Source organism: Eutrigla gurnardus, assembly GCF_963514095.1.
Source record: "Eutrigla gurnardus genome assembly, chromosome: 14".
Taxonomy (NCBI): domain Eukaryota; kingdom Metazoa; phylum Chordata; class Actinopteri; order Perciformes; family Triglidae; genus Eutrigla; species Eutrigla gurnardus.
In genome coordinates this window covers 10,904,637-10,922,782 of record NC_139937.1, presented here as the reverse complement: position 1 = coordinate 10,922,782, position 18,146 = coordinate 10,904,637, and positions in this window count along the sequence as shown.

The following is an 18,146-nucleotide window of genomic DNA, read 5'->3' as shown; positions in this document are numbered from 1 at the left end:
AAATGTACAGATGTGATTTGTGAAATCCAGCGGTTCCTTTCATGTGTGACACAATTCCACAGGAGCATGTTGATATGACCAAAACCAAACCAAGGAGCAGTGAGTGACTGAAAGAAAACGAGATGACATAATGCTCTGGTGTGCAGTTGTTTTAATGATATTCCAAAACACAGTGGTGGAAAGGTATTGTGAGAAAGCTGGTGACTGTAGAAATCTGAGTTGAATAAGACATGTACTGTATTCCTCTCCCAACACTAAGTATTGTCCAACTTTTCCATTATACATTCTTAATATCAAACACTAAAGAACAGAGCAAACCCACGTTGTCTGACATAATCATGCTTGTGATGGTTGATGATCTGAACCTGCTCACAAGTGCACTTGTGAGTTTCTTCATGAAAAAAGTTCCCTTGTGAAATAGAGCTCACCCAATTTAAAACATTCCTACGAATAAAACACTTCAGAATTATTCTGAAAACATGTTTATATTTCCTGTTATTAGGGTTTAATATATTTATATGTGATTAAAGTGGCAGTCCGTAACATTGTCATTGATTTAATTGTCTTTTAAGTTACTATCTATCAAAGAGTGAGTTTAAACAATTAATGCTGATTGATCACTCACTAATGAAAGTGCTTGTACCTGCTGCTTTGCCCAGAAATAGGATCTCAGTGTCTGTGGTGACATTCCCATGCACAATTAAAAATGAGTCATGCTTTTTACGTCAGTCAGCAGCGGTTGGTCTGCCCAGGTGGAGCTACTCACGGAAGCGCATGCGTTTCATTGTAATCGTACATCGGTAACTTCCAACTGCTAATCAGGCTCCCTCTTGTCTTTGAGTGTTTGACCGGCCAACCAGGTACATTTCATTACTGCTGACTCACAATGGAGGATCAACAGGCAGAGAAAGAAGACCATTCAACTTCCAGTCCAGAGAAAAAGAAACAAAAAACTAATCGAAGTGAAGAAGGGAAAGTGTTCAAGAAGCGAAGAAGTGACCACCAACGAGGGAAAACAACGGACCTCCTTTCAGTGTGGAGCATTTGAAGGCATCACGCAGATGAGAGACAGTCGACACTGTTGGGTGAGGGTGATGAGGTCCCAGAGGCTCGCCTGCAGTTCCATCTACCGCCAAAGAGGCCGCTACAAGTAACGTATCTCAAATCTAACGGACTGCCACTTTAAGTTAAGCTTGAATTTGGAAGTGCAACACAAAAATCAGAAAAGCATTTTATGAGATTTGAAGGGCATATTTAATATCCCCCGGTGAATGTACATTTCACACGTGTGATAAGAGTTGTACCTGAAGAAACTGTGTTAAAGCATCATAAATCAAAATGCAGACGTCGTTAACACCCCTGTTTACAGACTTTCAAAACATAAATGTCTCTATGATACATTTATTATTAATCCCGACTGTATGGTATTTCTGTCACACAATGCATGTACTTGTCCAATGAATAAATCATGGAAAAATGTCCCCTTAAACAAAGACAGTGGGGGGCTGACAGTGTTTCAAGAGATGGTGCAACACTATGGGTAGACTTGGACTTTAGTTACAATAACATTTAGTCAGCGAAAGATTGTCACAACATCACTGGATTAAGATTATAGGGTTTATCATCTGATTTACTGTCTGTGCTTCAAGCAAACTATTTATGCCTTCAGTGCATCTTTGTCAACGTTTTTTATATAATGTCACTCATATTGTGCATTTTATTGGTGCCTATATGTATCACATATCCTGGCATTCCTGTTGAATTTAGGCCCTAAAACATGTCAAACTGAACTTGGTAACATTTCTATACTCGCAATGATATTACCAACTAAGCGAGGCAAGAGATGGGAGGTTGCTGGTTTTTACCTGAACAGCACACCAGGTGATTGTATGGCTTGCTTACAAGTCTATAAAGGGTTTTTAGATTTTTTTTGTTTTTTTTGTTTTTTGGGGGAGTAGTCAAGGATCACACGGAAAAGGTGGAGTGTGCAGAAAGTACAACACTACAATATATTCAAAAGTTTTTTATTTATAACAACAATAATAAAGTGGATTGGGGAACTACACTAGAGGCCCATCCCTGTCCTATTTCTGCAGTGATATATTACTGGGATAATGTTATGAATTTAAACATTTTCAAGGCTTGGATTATACTCACCTGAGGAAGGATGTGAATGCACACTATATTTTCAGCTTTTCATAAAGAGTCAGTTCAAATACATTTACAAGTATGTGATGTTTAACCCAATGTTGGTCGGATTCAATCCTCTTTATCCTGGTTTATCACAAGAGACCTCTCAGCTCTAGGACACATGAGGTTAAACATCCAATTTTGTTTGATCCTGGAGAGATCCTGCCAAAGATTAATCCATAATGCCTGTGAAATGGCCCTTCATCCAACAAGCTGTGCTGAAATAACACAGGCTGTTCTGTTCCCAAACACGTTGTGGCTCTCCAATGACCCAGTGTTGCACCACTTCAGGGAGTCCACACAGCACTTGTTCTTCCAGCTGGATTCATGTTCCACCATGGCAGCACGAGGAGTTCACTGGACGAGTATTTACACCTGCAATTTATTAATAAATGCAGATTGGTATGGACATCAAGACGGCATATTTGAGAAAAAATAAACAGAACAGAACAGAACAACATCAACATGAATATGTTTGTATGTGAATAAATGTGGTTTATAAAATACATACAGCTGCATTCATTAATAATACAATACAACAAACGTTTATTCTAAATAGTAAAAAAAAAAAAGATTGATTTCTAGCTGTATTTTCCATACTGACTGAATTATTGTGCACCTTTGCTGGTAATATTCGGCTGCTATCCAATATCGTGCAAGTGCAGATCAATTCACTTTGAACATTTTACAGTATAAATCTGCTCACTGGGTAAAGATCAGTCCTTCATCTTTTATAATGTATCCACATAACTGGTCTGACAACATTCCCATGTTAAAAAAATGTCAGAATTTGAATTTTGACTTTTTAGTCCAACGCAGTGTTCTCCAAATGTGTCTTATAGTTTAGTAACAAAAATGTGCCAGAGCAGATTAAAAATTAGAATACGGACCAGCACACATAAGCAAGCCATTGGGGATTGCATGGATTGTTACTTGCTTGCACCACGTGCACATACGCACACACCTCGACAGAATCAACCACTACCCTGACTTGTACACTCATCCGGCTTAATGCATGCTTGTGAGGAAACTGCATGTGTGTGTATGTGCATTCTGCTGTCACCAAACAACAGGACGAGCCTAATGAAACACAGAAGCCAGGGGAACAGAAATAACACACAAACACATACAAACAGGGAGGTTTTGCTTTCCCTGGGGGGGTTCATATTCACCAGGGAAGCACAGGTCACATTCAAGCTCTATTCTTACTGGCTAAAGCTAACGTGGTGTGTTTACATATGCACATGTGTGTGCAATCATGTTGTGTCTGTCAGTATGCTTGCATTGACATATGGACATGCCTTCATGTTTACGTGTTTCAATGCTTTCTATATGGATGGGGTTATTCCTGTGTGTAGGAGGAGCAAAAGGGTATAAAGTAGTGAATGTGTGTACACCTGTGTACCTTTATGTAATGCACATTCTTCCTATGTTATTGTGCAAATATACATGTATTTGGTGTTGCGTGCCTACTGCTGAGGAACAGAGACCGCAGTAGAGATCCCCAAATCCCAAGAGAACGAAACGCCAAACACACACGCGCTAGGCCAAGGCCTGAGGGGTGTGGTTCCTTTCTCTAACTGTGAAAGAAAGGGGCAGGACACAGCTATAGATAGGGGCAGACAAAACAAACACCCCCGAACACACAGGGACACACGCACACTGGAACAGCAGCCCAGATCAGGGAAGCACTAAAGAAGGCTACATGGAAGGACTATTTGTTTTGGACACTCTCGTGTAGAGGGTTGTGACTTATGGCCTTCTTGAAAAATGGCTCTCACACTGCCGTGCAAACCGAACATATAATTTCTTTTTAAGACACTTTGGAGCTGTAGGTGTCTTAAACTGTGAATGTGTTTATTCGTCTAGGTAAATATCCCCGTTGGTTATAAATATAATATTACATTTCTCTTATTTAGCCTGGGAATGAGACAAATGAGGCCTAGTGTCCTCCACGTAAAACATGGGTTAGTCCGTGAACTCAATAATCCACACAAATATGGATTAATTAGCTTTAATAAACTATTAAGCAGCACTACCTCTGTATATCTATATTTTATTTTGTTTGCTGCACTGCATATTTCAGTGAGTTTCTTTTACACATGACATGCAAACATTGCATCATCTAAACATCTTCTTATTCACCACAGAACATACAGTGGTGAAATTGTTACCCTTTTGTTTCCGATGGCAAAAACCTGATAAATCATCAAGCAAAAAGCCACTTTAATCAAAGCTCTATCCTAACCCGGTATGTGTCATTTAAGTTGCCCAGTTGTAATCCAGCGTGTGCAGAGGAGGATACAGAAATCACATCCTAGAAGGAGGTGAGAGGACACTGCAGGAACCAGATATTTGACTCAGACTACAGTGGGATTATGAGGATTGGACAGTATAAGCCGATATAGGAAACAATGTGAAGGAGACACTTGACAATACGGGCAGAGTTGACGTTAAAAAAATGAAGTGCCGCTATACAGGAAGCCATGTTGTGGAGAGATTCTTTTGTCATCTACAAACTGGAGAAAAAAGGAGAGTAGAGAGGATGCTGTGGTGACGAACTAATACAGGGACCTCATTTCCACAGCAGAGCCAAGTGGGATTTAGTGTGGACCACACTAGACATCAAAAACATGACGTGCTCATTTAAAACAACAGCAAGCATGACATTTCACCTGCCTTCCATGGATCCTGTATTAACAGTGGGCTCAGTCTCTGCATCTATACTGCATTAGTGGTTGCCATGGTGAAGGTCCTCCATCCCGCACTCTATCCTGCGCAGACAGAGAGGCAACACACTGCAACTGAGGGTCTGGGAGTCAGAAACACGTGAAACCCCCAGTGCAGCTGTACGGTGTGAGACCTACCTGTCAAATCATGCTGAGATTTCCTGTACAATATCATCACACTATTACTGCATAGCAACGTCATGGTGACGGTCACCGCATGCTTATGGACTGGGGAGGCTATGGATTGTGTTAGCAGCTGTTTTCTTATCATATGTATATGCCATTTTTTAAAAATGTTTTATTAAAAACAAGACCGGCAGAGGGAGAGGGAGGACATGGCCTGGATTTCAACCAAGATGACAGTGTGAATATGTGGCTAGTACACTAAGCTACCACACCACTCCCTGATATTTCATTATATCTCATGATGTCACGTTCAAATTAAACTCCACATGCAGAGTTACTGGAGCTGAAGGGTTTAAAGCTCCTAAAAGGCATTTATCAGCTGGATTCGTGTCAACAGCTGCTCTTTAAAGCCAGTCACATCTGGATTTAGATGCCTTTTGCATCCCAAACACAGCACATCCCAAATGACTGTCAATATTATTGTCATATCACTGTGAACTAAGAAATAACTTTAAAAAGCTACATGAGTACACGTGCTAGTTTGATGGGGAAGACCAGGGGGGAGTGTCATTTCAGTGACTTTAGTTATGATATAGCAGATGTGATTTAGTATGGGTAAGTAAACATAAAAAATAAAAAAACATAAATCATGCTAAAATGATGCTACTAGTGCTGCCTGTTACAGAAGTAAACTGAGGAATTAATAATCACAACTAAGTCTTATTTATTTACTCGTGAAAGAAAACAATCACTGACTAACAGTTCTTGACCATTTTGCAGCCTCAAGTAATTGTTTTCTACTAAACTAAAAGTTTGTTTTCAATAGTATATAATAATCCCGCACTCCTTCGAATAGTAATAAAAAGAAAAACAATGAATGACAATACTGCCCATACAGAACGCTGAAGCAGTCAAATACTATATGATTTAAATTGTAAAACTAAATCATGTATCAAAAGAAGACACTGATATTGGCAGCCTGAGCCAGGCAGCCTCCACCGACACCGAAGAGAGCGCTCCCCATGAGCATCGATTACATTCAGATTCATTTAATAAATGATTGGGCATATATTTCCACTCATTCAATAATCATAATTTGGTTTGCCTCAACAATTTCAAGCAACAAAACTGACATCAACAGCTGTATCACATTTATCTCAAATCATCTTTCCGCAGCATAAAACAACATCCTGCACGGCTGGCTCCAGTTCACCTTCAGTTTAATCAATTAACAAAGCCACTTTTCCTCCAAACATTTCAATTCGGAGAAGGACAAGGTTGTTATAGCCATCTTATTAAGAGTGAATACTCTGTCATTAGCAAATCAATTGCAGTTTCTATTCACAAGGTTTGAACTGAGAATAAATCGACGTCCTCCCCCCCGTCCACACAGTCTGGTTCACTGACATCGAGCCATACGTGAGAAAAAAGCCTTTGAGCGTGCCTTTTCTTGTACAAACTATTTGCAATTGTCTTTTAAAGTTCTCCTCTTGCTCCAAAGCAGCTTATAGACAACAATGTCAAGTCGGCCCATAGACGACCTCGAGCATGACTGATCTGCCGTAGGTCTGACTGACTGTGTGTGTGTGTGTTCATGATACGGAGTGTGTGGACAGAAAAAGAAAGAGTGAAAAATAGACAACAGAAAGGGAGTATCGGGGATGATAAACCTCAGTTCAAAAGGCTGCGGCACACACACACACACACACACACACACACACACACACACCGTCATGACAACACTTTTCTGTTACATAGATGGTTGGACATGAATAGCAGCTGCACAGGCCTCAGTCAAAGCTAATAGGACTGAATGGAATTGATAGTTTCAATGGTGAGGAGAAGACACTCCTTTTAAATGTGAAAAGACTATTTGCCTTAATGCACAGTCGTCTTAAGGCTGTTATAGACTTTGTGCCCCTCCACGATAATCTCTTATTCTACAACTCATTCACTGCTATTGAACTGAAAAGCGTTGTGTTTATATTCCTTGATGTTCGTTGATAACACAGGAAAAAGCACGAATGCCGGACACCAGTGGAGAGGTGGATGATATTATCTTTCATCTTACTATTTAAGCAGGCCCCAATAAATCTAACTTGACTCAATCAAATTAGCTTCAAGACAAAATTGCATGCAAGGATAAAATAATCAATGCTAATAATCAGTGAAATTCCCTTTTGAACTGAAAGTGAAAAAAGAAACGATTTTTAAAGCATAACTACAAAAACATTGAATTGTTTTGTTAATGACAGAACAGACCTATTGTAATTTAAAACACTGCGCTACTGAATACGCCATCACATGCACGAACACAACCTGCAGCAGTTTGTGTTCACTGAAATATATATTTTTTTATTTCAAAGCAATTTGAGAGAAATAATAAGAATAAAACATGCTGTTTGATTAGATACGACTTCAAGGCCTTGAAGGTAAATCTCAGCACTCAGGAAACTATAGAAATCTTATCATGTTGGTCTATTGTTAAGGCAAGGTTAAGTGTGTACATATAGACGTATATATTACCTGTAGAGATAAGAAACACGAAGCATGATAATATATATCTGAAAGATGTGAGCATTTCTTCACTGTGGAGATAAGAAATATGCAGCATGATGATACATATGAAAGAAGCTTTTAATTTTGATCTCTATGAATAGTCAGATATAAAGAATATACCAAATGTTCAACACAACTCTCGTCAAAATATGGCATTCTGGCTTTTAACATATCTAGAGTAGAACACTTATATGACTGTTTTCTAAACAGGAATGTACATCATGTTTGAGTGGAAACTATCATATAATAATTTATGTGATTGCTCAGTGCTTGATTTTCTAGTAAAGTATGTGAATATATCAACAAATACAAAATGACCTTGAGGAAACAGCAAACATACTATATGAAATAAATAATGATGTGCAGCTGAAATATTACACTTCTGCATTATAACTTTTGAATAAAAGCAAGACTGGAGCCCAAAATGAAAAAACAAAGAATAAGCGTTACCATCGCATTATTCATTTGACTTTGCACACAGACTGGACCCATCAAATGAGGTGCTTTAGAGATGTTAAGCTACCTGAAAGCCAGAGGGGGAGCTATGCTGTTCAAACACGTCTAATTATTATATACCGTTTATTTTGTGTTCTTTCCATGTTTATAATAATATAATGAATATTATACTATGAACTATATTAATATATTATTAGTATTCAACCAAATCAGAAGGTTGTACTTTGTTAAAAATCAAATACTTCACTTAATGTTGACAAGCAATTATTTATAACATTTTGACTAAATTAAGTTAATAATAAAAGGTATGATCATCCCTATATTATACATATTTTGAGTTATTACCTGACATGATTCAAGGTTACAGATTAGAATACCATGGTCTGCTGTGGAGAATTTGGGTAAAATATGAATCATGTCCTAAAATGATCAGATTCTTGACAGGGACACATTTATTTGTTGAAATAGAAATGTAATTATAATTCCATGACATTTAGTTTGATTTGAATTGATGTCAAACTATGCTGATATGAACATCGGTTGTTTTTTGTGCATTTCTAAGAAATATTTGGTTTGTGTCTGTGATGGATTACTGAATGACTTTACCTTGAACATTTTGACCCATATCTATGTTTTTACATACGTTCACATTATATCACAAATTAAATTCTTAAATGGCACATTTAGCAATACTCTACATTACTGGAATTGTGTTTCTTAAATAGAGGTTGTGAAACTAATCAGAATGTTAAAACAACCAGTTTTAATTGTGACATTTTACAATTTCACTTGAAGATATAAAAATGTAGAAAGCTACCGTAGCTTACAGTACTTTTACATTGTGCTTGTTGCGTGGCATGCAGGGACCATAATCAGAAAATGTGAATTTTATATTATGGATTTGGCATTGTACCTGTTAGAAAAAAAAAACATGCTGCAATAATAGTAGATTCAAATAAAATCTATAGAATTCTATTCAAACACATGCAGCATATCGAATAAGCCTCAAATGTATAAAATGTCTGCAAATATGTAGGATGTGACTGAGTCAACTTTCATGCTTTTATCAAAAAGATTACACAACGATTTTTACACAAACTCCACCCCGCGAATGTGGGAAAGTCTAAGAAAAACAAATCAGTATCGTGTGAAAATTTGTAGCAACAGAGGCGACACAAGCTTTTTTTAAAAAACGGTTCTGGTTGCCACTTTGGCTGCCTGTCTCACTGACCGCTCTGTTAATCCACTTAAGACACAATACAACAGACCCGAACAACACCTTCCTAACAATTTATCAGCAAAAATGTTTCATTTCAAGTGCTTCCCTGCTTTTAATACAGCAAGACTTTTGAGGTGAAAATAACTGAAATTGTACGCTTCCGATGTGCGGACATTAAAGGAGAGAAGCATCGCTGGGTCATCGGGATTCGGCTATGGTCTGTGTGATTTTTCACGGTGTCTTCTCCCTCACTCTTTCTCTCTCTCCTCAGCATTACCTTAACAAAAGCCTCTCTCTCTCACACACACACACACACACACAGCCACTCAGACAGGAAGACAAAATGGCTGAATAGTGATGGAGGAGCTGCGTGTTCCTTTATGTGTCGACTAATCAGTCAGCACTAACATGTGTCAACACTACACTCACACTCTCCCCCGAATGGGCACATTGTCCAGGAGACAGAAGGGAAAACTAACACTCTTTCCATATCCTGACAACAAACGAACCAAATAAATAAAGCTTCAGTCGTCGTCAGAATATCAGTAATGAAACATTGGGATGATTACTCTCACGAGCGAATGCATTTCCAAAATTTAAATTGCTAATAACGCTAACCCTAATCACGAGTTGTAGGCTGTGTTTTTAATCCGAGCTAACGGTGAGGGTTTTATAACGACCCTCTGTGACAGCAGAGCACTGGCCGACGGCTCCCTTTTGAAGCCTGCTGCAGCAGCACCGATTCCCTCCACCACACGCACACAGTGTCATCAGTAGACTGCAAATCCCGCCTGTCTCCACTTCTACTGTATTTCTATGAAGATAATTGACAGCTGGCATCAATCCTCAAATGCATTAATAATATTCTGAGGATCTGGAGCCAAACCAGGCCATTAATAATATAAACTGAAATATAAAAATGTGCATCTTATTGACAGAGAGATGGAGAGAGATAAAATGCACGATCGCTCGATGGATAGAGCGAGACACACATTTGACTAAAGTAGGGTGTATAAATGTTTAAATTATTTTAACAATAAAATCATTCTCTTCATCCTCAATCGAATTCCCTAATTATCACATCAAAGGTGTGATTAAGTGTTTCGGCTAAATGGAAAATAAGGAAAGACTGCAGGAGCAAAGACACAATGCACTGATAGAAATAATTGAAAATTCTGTTGACAAGGAACTCAATTTTTGCATGAATTTCGATTTTTTTAAAATGTAAAAATACAAAGCAGATTTCAGCCTCTGTGCTTGGGTGGATCTTTTGTGAGCCTGTGCATTTTAGTTCTCATTACTCGTTGCCTTTTCACTCAACTTTCGTGCCTAAAAGATGGGGAAGGCAGCGAGAGGGAGAGGAAAGGAGGTGGAGAGATAATGAACCTGTGTCTGCTACTGCTATAGGCAATCAGGAACTAACCTTGTGAATAATCAAGGCTTGGCAGGCTCGAGAGAGAGAGGGGGTGAGAGAGTGACTATAGCACCAGTCTCTAATCCTATCAGTCCGGTCCACGGTGTGTGTGTGTGTGTGTGTGTGTGAGTGAGTGTGTATGTGTGTGAGGGCTGTTTCTTTAGGACAGCTCCCACTGCGAGCAGGGAAAGGCAACCTGAAATCAAAGCCTCAATGCATCTGTGTTTGTGTTTATCACACAATGGTAAAATCTCTCTCGCCGAGGCCTTCTATACATCTGAATCACCCTCTCCGTGTCTGTGTCTTCCTCTGCCTCACCGTGCATTTCTGGGGTTTCATTTCGTGCCCGTGTGTGTGTTTTCCCTTGAAGTGGCTTTCTCTTTAGGCAGTGCAAGACCGTCGACTGCCAGGTAAAAAAAAAAGGGCATGTATTACCCGTTGCACTGCCGTGCTGGATTTAGAGTGAGGTTTGCAGGAAGGTACTTATTGCATTTATCATTGTTGCGGTGGGTCAAATTAGTGATGAATTGGTTAAAAGGTGTCTTTTATGTTCCCTATATATCCAAGAACCCCGCAGTGGTGATGAACATCTGCTACGACACCTGACTTTACATCCTACTAAATATATACAATGTAAATATTAGCAGCGTTTAATCAAACAGCCTCAAAAGAAATTTCAAATCATACTGCAAGTTTTCATAAAGAGTTGCTGGCATGTGAGTGGACGTCTCTGCGTGCAGTTCTCCTTTTCAACAAGGTTGGGATCGGAACAAATTACCCCAGCTCTATGCGTCTGTGTGTGTGTGTGTGTCTGTGTGTGTGTGTGCATGTGGCAACACAAACAACAGCTGATACCGTGGACAGGTGGACAGAAGGTCGCCATCCCCCGCTAATGTGCACACAAGTATTTTAACACGCACCAGGTACGTGTTAGCTGTGTGTGGACACATATCTCACATACTAAGCATACATCACCGTGTAACGCTAGAACTAGCAGGTGTGATCGATGCATTGTTAGACATGCGCACACGCAGATAAACCCTCACCAACTGGCGTACAAATAATTAGACACACACGTTGATGGAAAAAAAAAAAAAACCACCAAAACTAAAATAACGGTGTGACAGAAATCAATATCACAATGTCGCGTAGAAACAAAAAATTACAAAGCCGTGTCTTACGAAGCCGTCCGCTAAAAGCATATTTCTCGCCCTCCATCTTACAGCTGGCTGGCCGACAGGCAGACAAAGAGACACTACCGCAGTGTGAAAATATACTGACGTAGCTGGCTTCTCTGTGGCTGAGATTTAGTCTTTGTGTGTGTCTGTGTGTGTGTGTGTGTATGACTGTGTCTCCATGCTTTATGGATTGAAGTCAATACGCGTGCTATGTTTTGGATTGTCTGTGAGTACATTCGGAGATGCTTAATGCAATTTTACTTTTGAGTATGCAGCAAGTTTGTCAACATGAATGTTGACAGAACCCACTGTATATGGATGCACGTCTTCCCTGTGCGTTTTTTCTGATATGTGTGTTTATGTGTGTGTTTCAGGTGTGCGGTGGGGATGGGCAGGTCGTAGCCGTTGTAAGCTGAAATTTCAGAATCTCAGTGTTTGCGCTTCTTTTTCCTTCCCCCTTTCCCACTATGTACCTCATCCACCCCCTCCTCTCCCCCTCCTCCCCCCTCCCCTCAGACTATTCCTCAATGCCGACTGTAAATAAAATTGCAGTGCTAGATTTTTAATGATGATCTTTTTCTTGCCTACTGTCTGGTTATGCCTAGATAGACACAGAGCAAACTTAAAAACACTGGCGTCTCTGTAGGGAAACAACACACATTCAGGCAGAATACATTTAAACGTGTATATACAACCTGTCTGCACCTGACTGGTAATAGTGATACTTCTAATAAAAGATACCTTTTCTATTGCTGACATAAGACAAAGTGATACCATCCTTTGTTAAGCTTGGTGTTAGCCTACTAACTAATAATGCTAATGAGCAATTTCATGAAAAACATAGTATTACTGATATATTTCCCATCCAGAAGAAATGTATTTGATGCAGTACAACATACCAGATTTTTTCACTAAAACAGCCCATCGATGCATTACACCTAAACATGAATCCTAAGAGAAGTATGCATTGTGTGGTGCAGATGCTCACCTGTTTGAGGCTTGCTAGCAGTTTGATAGACACTGTCTGTGTGGTGGAGGCCTGCAGAGGGCCAAGCCTTCACTTCTACTTCACGCAGACAAAGAATGGGTCATCAGCTCATCCTTAAAATCCCGTCTTAGTCAACTTACTGTAAAATAAAAGAACAGAAACCTAACTGCATAGAAAAACAGTAAAAAGTAGTCACCCATCTATGGTGTAGGATAAAATTAGAAAGTGATAGTAGACAGGGAGAGAGAGCAGGCAATGAGGAAAGAGGACCGAATCTAAAAGAGGAGAGAGCAGAGACATGCTGGCACTTCACTGAGCAACTTTCAACTTTGAGAACAGGAGCAACAGATGCATTGTGGAGGGTATTAGGGTGAGGGACACCCTGAAATCTCCCCCGCTGCGTGTATGCGTTTGTTTGTGTGTGTGAGTGTGACAGCAGGGAGCAGCTCAGCGCAGGACGCTGCACGCAGCAAGGGGCCATTAGACATGGTGGGGTGACCCACATAAAACACACACACAGACACACTCACACACGGATAAAGCATGAAACTTTCCCTTTTGTGACCAATGTGCCATGATAACCATAAAGCCGGGATTCTATAACGTCGAGTTTAGCATGGCCTTTGTCACATGGTTCTCACAGTGTAGGATTTGGTCAGCAACTGCTGGTCCCATGAGCCTAAATATATTCAGCACAAATCCTTCAAACTATTTTATCTGATGAAACCTTCCTGCTCTTTTTTTCTGAGCGAAAACTTCTCAACTTCTCAAAATATATAAATATATATGTCCTCTGCTTTACTTTTGCTCATGTTGCCTTTCCGGGATTTCTGTCTCACGAAGGGCTAATTCCTGTAAATCTGTCAGCGCTGACTGATTTGTGGTGATATGATGGGCTGCAGCAGTATTCGGTGGGCTGGGAATACGAACTTCATTCCAACACACATTTGGCAACAACATAACAAAACACAGTCAGTCTCACAGAAAGTGAGTTCATCAATTCCAATATTGCACTGCATTATGAAATATAGAGCAGGTGTTCCTGTTATTGTGCCCACCCCGGCTCATGTACTGATCTCAAAGTTTTGTAAAACATTTTGAAAAAGAAGTTTTCCTTTTTCACTCATGCACCAAGTGATTTGACTTTTGATGACATTTTACAGCAATTAATTGGAAGCATGTTCAACTTCTAAAACTAAGATACCATCTCTCCTCTTATCTTACAATTTCCATTTTTAATTATTACAGCTGTCACTGCAAACTGACTGTAAAAGTGTATTTTCTATGTAGCTTTACTTGACAGCCAGTTCAGCATATTTTGTAAAAGACATAAGACACAACATAACTCTGTAAAAAAAAGCATAACACAGTTGTAGAAATCAATACAGCCATTCTTCAAAAGCCACAGTAGACCACAACATGCACTTTTACTCGAAGAAAATCTCAAATTGTCTAATTCAATGTCTAATATCCATTGCAATCAATATACAGCATATTGCTATGTATTAATATTCAGAATCCAAATGATCCAAGTTGTGACTGCTCTAATATTGTATGCAGATATTTCTGTATTCACCACATTGTTCTGATAATGTAACACTTCACAAAATCGGACGAAAGTTGGAAGACATTACAGGTCATTTTTTGTTTTTATTTGCTTTTCATTGATTTTTCATTGATGGGAATTTGACCAATTAATATGTATGACTGCAGCACTTTAACACCAAGTGCTTCTAATTCCAACACTATGACTGCAGGGGTTGTAAATGGGTCTACTTGTCTGTATCCACCAGACAAGCCTTTTTGGCAGCAAAAGAAAAAAAAATCTGATTATTAATGAATCATCCACAAACCTTGGGAAACAAATAAGAATCTATGTCCCTTGTGTAGACAGTTATAAAGTTGTTATATCTAGACATGATCTGTTTTGACTTCAGGAGCTTGCCCTATTATGCTTCATGAGCTAACAGAAGCAAGACACAGTTATTATGTTCACTGAGGCTTAAGGTGCACACTTGAACTAACTTCTAAGTGCACCCATGTAGAAATAGTTGAATATTTTACTGTGTGCAAACATTGGAAGCTGTCTGCCCCGAGTGTTCTTATTATTTATTTGTTAATCTGTCATAGATTGCTTATAGTGATCTATTAATGCAAGCCGAGTCAGTTTTTATCTATATAACCCAATATCACAACTCACAAATTTGACTCAACTCACGTTCTGCACAGCATCTGACACCCTCATTAGACCCTCAAGTATCTGTTCCTATACAAACAGTATGTGGCATACTTTCAGTATGACATGGCTAATTATTAATTTGACTAAGCGGAGGCAGCATCAGGTTCTCCAGTAACTCCAACACAGTGTTTGGGTCTGTAATAAATCTTGAGCCATGTCTTTTTTCTCTCAGATAATTACAATTTGGCTTCACAGCTCCACTTCCTCACAGCGCTTCACAGCAGACAGATTGTTGAGTTGGTGAGTTGGCCTGCAGTTCTGAAACTCTCCTTCTTTCATTATCCTTATCTCTCCATATCTCTCTCTCCTGCCCCCACAACACGCACACATATACATTGCCAGAGGGATTTGCAGCAGCTAGGCAGAGAGTGTGTATGTGTGTGTGTGTGCACACATGCACAGCAGGGAGTTGCCAATTACAGCAGTGATTAAAACCCAGTAGTGTGGAAAGATAGAGTGTGAGAGAGGGAGGGAGGGAGGTAGAGAGAAAAAGGGATGTGGACAGACAGACAGACAGAGCTACAATGAACAAGGACACCAACGTGTTTCTACACATGCAGCCTTGCAACAGAATTTTTACTTGTGATATTTGTGGACAGCCTGAGTCAAAAATGTAGGAAATGGGCTTTGGCCATTTTCTGTATGAAACCGAGTACAATCTCTATAAACATCAGTGCATTTGAATCAAAGAATAACCATCTTCATTATTGTAAGTAGGATAATCATAAACAATTTCTTTGAAGGCAGCTAAACCAGCTACCTCTGCTGAACAACATTAAACATGTTGCATGTGAAGCTTAATTGAGAAAGAAAGTAGATGTAATGTCCATGTACAGTGTGCATATTACCCCTCTCCTTTCCTCTATGGCTGGAATCAGACTCCAAAATGCAATCTCCTCCACTTAGCCGAACCCCTCCCTGGCCTTAACCATGGAGAATAAGCATCATGTGGCTCACGTATCGCAAAGAGAAAGGGAGAAATCCCTCGCAATGAATCTGGAGGGTGAACTGAGAGAACGTACGGAGATAGGCAGGAGGACAACAAGGGAATGACTCCAATGTATCTTTCCTTCGTGTGGACTGCTTGATTGATAGGACGTTTCACCGTCTGCATCAAGGAGCAGCGGCAACTCGGAGTTGATGAACTGTATGCCTTCCCCACATAAGCTAGTGCCTGTGTCTGTGATGAGTTATGTACAAGCAGACTAAGTCAAATATTAACGTATTCAGCCTCAAATGAAACTCTGTGGGTGAATTGGCAGATTGTCACTTGTCTCCAGCTTGACATGTATGTATCCTTGCTGTCTTGATTTATTACTGTAAGCTGGTTATGGGTCATCCACACACTACACCACTCCTTCTTCTTCTCCTCGCAGTTCTTATGCATTAGCTAGTCTTGTTGACTATTGCTGTTGCTGTGGCTGCTTCGACATACAGTGTGTTGATGTTGTAGTTTGCTTTTCTTAACTCTGGGTTTTACCTGCCATTGCAGCATGTATTGGAGCTGCGTTAAAAAACAAGTTATGTCGGTTCTACCCGGTGTTGAAAAACGTTGAGGAAAATGGTGTCAAAATTCAGTACTTCACGGTAGTTGCACCACTGCCTCACCGTTATGTCACTCCATTTAAAAAGTAGCCTAAATTGCTTGTCAGCAAGCAGCTTAAAACAGGACATATTTTCTTTTTAAATAAGTGCTGTGTGGTGGATCTAATTTATGCCAATGTGAAGAGAGGCTCATGTGGATTTTGAAAAGGGGCCGATGATAAATATTTGGAAAATCAATTGATAAATATTTGAAGAAATTCATTTCTAGACATGTTGCTAAAATGTTGGTTTTGTAATGAAGTAATACCTCTTGTCACAGAATGTTTACATTATAAATTGTCATTTCAAGTACAAACAATTTCCTATACAGTAGAGAAATGTGGTGTTATCATTTATAGAAAAGGTCTACTTCAAGGTTTCAATATCGGAATTGGTATCGGAAATTTTCAAATTACACCGAGCATTATGTATGAGCAGTACATAATCATCTACCAAGAGGAAGAGGTTCTTTACTAACGTGCAACGTGACACAGCGATGAAACGATGGTCCGTTTTTCGAATCTGTTCCTTTGATTTACAGAAGTAAGTGTTCAGACTAATTAAATACAATTATTTGCAAATAGTCGACGTTATGTCTTTAAGCTTTTTGGATGTTACCTACACTGAAAATTCTATAGGTAAAAAAAAAAACCTTCATGTTTTCCTGCAGGAGGACCCCCAAACCTCACCATGGCCCAATGGCTCAACTATTAAATATAAATAATCCTGGCAAAGCAAATTAAAGCAATAAAGCTGAATGATGCATTATATAGAATGACTTTCTCTCAGCACTACCAACTCTGACGGACTCCCAGCATCCTTAAGAGCGTATGAGGAGAGAAGACATGAAGAGGAAACCAGGCAAAATAGTGATGCAAAGATACAGGATTTACGGCAAGAGACAGAATATGTGGTCAAAAGAAGTAATACTGTGCATACAGCAATAATGCGTATGATCAAATTCTGATTGTCTATTAGCATCACAGTTATTTCAGGTGTTAATACCATGTAAATAACATATGGCATGAATTGAATAGATGTTATGTAACATGTGAGTTTATGTTTCATGGCTGAACTGGCCTTAGTATAGTATTCTTTGCATTCATCAGTGTCACTAGTGTTGTTATATCTTCTGTGGATGACACAAACATGATGCCTCATTCATTGTCAATAATAAGGTTAAAGGCTTTTCTCAGTGAATACAGAAATCCATCAATTATTACTCTAACTGGGTTATGTAAGACTACTCTCAGTATCCCTGCGACTTAGCTCAATAACCTCTGAGCGATAAAATCACAGTGGCGTCGCACTTAAAGACGCTGGTAGCTGAAACACTCAAATGGAACAAATCAATCACCGGGTTACTCTATGCAGGTTTGGAAACCATTTCCTCAACTCATGACGTGAAGTCACATGCTGAGTGCATTTGTGTAAAGTCAGATTTACCATAAACGCCAGCTCCCT